The 3646-nt window shown below is 40.0% G+C and overlaps 1 pseudogene; it reads left to right on the top strand.

The window, feature by feature from the left end:
- The first annotated feature begins 1134 nt into the window (after positions 1–1134).
- On the top strand, positions 1135–2120 carry LOC141488634 (endoribonuclease LACTB2 pseudogene; annotated as a pseudogene).
- Positions 2121–3646: the final 1526 nt, after the last annotated feature.

The raw sequence follows: 3646 nt of genomic DNA, 5'->3' as shown, positions 1-3646 counted from the left end.
GCAGTAGAGAAAGTCACCATTTGACACAGGTATGTATATATACAAACAAGTTTGATAAAGATATCTATACTTCTATACATGCATTGCTTTTTTCCCCTCTGGAGTTGGATAGTATCTTCCTTACATTGTAGTAGCATTCTATTAGTCTCCCTGCTTCTATTCTCTCCTCTTACCACTCTATCTTCCACTCAACAAACAAATTAATAACATCCCTAAAGCACAGATCTGACTGCCATAACCCTGGTCAAAAACTTTCAATGACTCCCTATTGATTACAGAATAAAAATAAAAACTCCTTTTGACATTCAAGTCCTTCACAACATTCTACCCAATCTTTCTTTCCAGCCTCATTTCACATTACTTCCCTTTATGGATATTCCAGCCATACTAGCCTAGACCATAGATCCTGCAGATGTCAGGGGTCATGACTACCCCAACTAGAGGTGATTCAGAACCTGTTTTACTGTAAAACTGAGGCTCATGACCCCATGTCACCTGCCTTTTATTCCCTGGAATATTCTTCCTCCTCTCCTCCACCTCTTAGAACATCCAATTCCCCTCCAGTTCTCAAGTGACATATACTACAAGAGAGCTTTTTCATATGTCCCCTGTTATCTGCACCCTTTTCCCACAAAAAAAAATTCTTTTGTATCTATTTATCTGAGTATGTGCTGTTCTCCCAGAGTAGAGCACATATTCCTTGAAAACAAAGACTTTCATTTTTTGTTTTGGCCAGCTAGAATAAAGTCCTTGTGGGTGCTTTATAAATGTTTATTAAATTGGGTTTTGTGGAGTCAGAAAAGATGATTTCACTCTGGCAAACCCTTCCACCTGGCCTTTGATCAACCCACTTCAGTCTTTCCTAGAAGACTGCCCCCATAGAAATACTCTCTGTATGTCTCTCTGTCTTCCTTTGTGTGACTCTGTCTGCCCCTCTCTTCCCTTCTCATCAGTCTCTTCCTATCGGTTCCTTCCTTGTTAGGGAAAACATCAAATATGCTTAAGTCTTTCTCATTCTTAAAAAAAAAATCGGCCGGGGGCGGGCCGGGCCTTCCTGCCCCCGCCGCGCGGCGGCGCCCCTCTCCGAGGCCGGTTCTGCAGATCGCGGGCGCCGGGGCCCGGTTAAGGGACGCGATGACGGAGGTCCTGCCGCGCATCGAGCAGCTGTCCTCGGTGTCCTGGGCTGTAACCCCGGGCCCATGACGCTCCGGGGCACCAACACTTACTTGGTGGGGACCGGCCCCGGGAGAATTCTTATTGATACTGGTGAACCATCAATTCCAGATTAAAGCAAGCTCTGACTGAATTTAACACTTCAATCCAAGAAATTATAGTAACTCACTGGCACCAGGATCATATTGGAGGCATAGCAGACATATGTAATAGCATCAATACAGCCACCCAATATTGCATTAAAAAGCTTCCATGCGACCCCTTCAAAGAAGTTATAGGAAATAACAAGGAAAAATATGTTTATCTGAAAGACGGAGATATAATTAATACAGAAGGAGCCACTCTCAGAATCCTGTACACACCTGGACATACTGATGATCATATGGCTCTACTTTTAGAAGAGGAAAATGCTATCTTTTCTGGAGACTGCATTCTAGGAGAAGGAACAACAGTATTTGAAGATCTTTACGATTATATGAAATCCTTAGCAAAACTATTAATGATTAAAGCTGGTTTGATCTATCCAGGACATGGCCCAGTCATTAATGATGCTGAAGCTAAAATTCAAGAATACATTTCTCACAGAAATGCACGGGAAAGTCAAATCCTTAATTTTCTTCACGGAAATGTTGGAAAGTTATTCACTGAAATGGAACTTGTAAAGATTATTTATAAGCATACTCCTGAGCATCTGTATAAAGCAGCAAGTCATAATCTCTCCCTTCATTTGAACAAATTAGAAAAAGATGGCAAATTATCAAGCACAATGACTCCTGAAAAGAAATGGAAAGCTAATCTCTAGTTTCATACTACTGAATGAAGAATAATCTGAAGCCTTTACTAAGAAAGAATTCTGGAAAAGAAACTAACTGCAATGAAAAGAAAACTAGCTATATCTGCTCTATTATCAAAAATATAAGAATTCCACAATCTATATTTAGAGTATGCACTGTAATTAAAATTCATCTAGTTTTTTGTTATTTTCAACTTTTTGAAACTAGATTATAATTTGTGAGTTCCTACCAGACTACTTAAATAATAAAATCAGCTTATTTTCACCAAAAAAAAATCACTAAATCTTACTATACCCTAATGTAACTACCCTATTTCTTTCTTCCCTTTCTCAAACTTCAAACTAAACTTCTCTCCTCAAATACTTTTTAACGTTTTGTAATTGGGCTAGTGATCTCATTTCAAAACTCAGTATGTTATCTCCAGTAACCACTGATCAAATTACTAAAGCTGATGACTTTTTCTCAAATCTCATTCTTCTTAACCTACCTACAGTCTTAAAGACAAACATCCCATGCCTACCCCAACTCCAGGTGATTCAGAACCTGTTTTACTGTAAAACTGAGGCTCATGACCCCTTTAAACAGTCATTCAGAGAAAAGGTCACCCACATCATTTGGATGAGTAGGTAGTCACCAACTACAAAACTTCTGTTAAGATAGCAGATCATTGGGGCAGCTAGGTGGCACAGTGGGGCAGTTAGGTGGCGCAGTGGATAGAGCACCAGCCCTGGAGTCAGGAATACCTGAGTTCAAATCCAGCCTCAGACACTTAACAATTGCCTAGCCGTGTGGCCTTGGGCAAGTCACTTAACTCCATTGCCTTGAAAAAGCTGAAAAAAAAAAAAAGATGGCAGATCATTGGTCTTTAACATCTGTCCTGCCATTGCTTTCCAGGGCCAATGAAGCATTACCATCTTCTCTACCACTATGCTGTCTATACCACTAGGCATTGCCATCTAACTTGCTGCCTCACCCTAAGGACTATCCTTCCTTTCCATTGGCTCTTCATTAACCCTACTATAAATGTCTCCCCCAACTAGAATATCAACTTCTTAATGTATTTCTTTCCATGTCTGTATTGCCAGGTGCATATATCACTTAATAAATGTTTTCCCATTAAAACAAACACTCCATCCTTCACGTATATAATTTAACTACACATTATGATTGGCACTGACAACTTTGGGAGAGTAAAGTGTACAGAAAGAGGACAAATATTTTCCATTACTATTCAATCAATTCCGGGGGCTCCTTATTGCCTCCAGGATCAAATAGAAAATTCTTCATGACTTGGACTCTTCCACCTTCCTATTTTGCTTTTACCTTACTCCCCCCACCCCACCCCCATGGGCTCTTCAATTCAGTAGCCTCTGTTTTTTCTTGCACAGTATACTTCATCTCTTGACTTCAGTATTTTCATTTTGTTTCTGCTGTGCCTGAATTCTCTCCCTTCCCATCTCTACCCCCTGAACTTCTGGACTTCCTTCGAGTTAACTAAAATCCAATCTTCATCAAGACTTTCTCAATCATCGTTAATCACAGAGCATTCCCTCTAAGATCCTCTTTTTTTTGTTGTTTTGTTTTGTTTTTTTAGATTTTTCAAGGAAATGGGGTTAAGTGGCTTACTCAAGGCCACACGGCTAGGTAATTATTAACTGTCTGAGGCTGGATTTGAACTC

Source organism: Macrotis lagotis, chromosome 5 (genome assembly GCF_037893015.1).
Source record: "Macrotis lagotis isolate mMagLag1 chromosome 5, bilby.v1.9.chrom.fasta, whole genome shotgun sequence".
NCBI classification, from domain to species: domain Eukaryota; kingdom Metazoa; phylum Chordata; class Mammalia; order Peramelemorphia; family Peramelidae; genus Macrotis; species Macrotis lagotis.
This window is presented reverse-complemented; position numbering and strand designations above follow the sequence as displayed.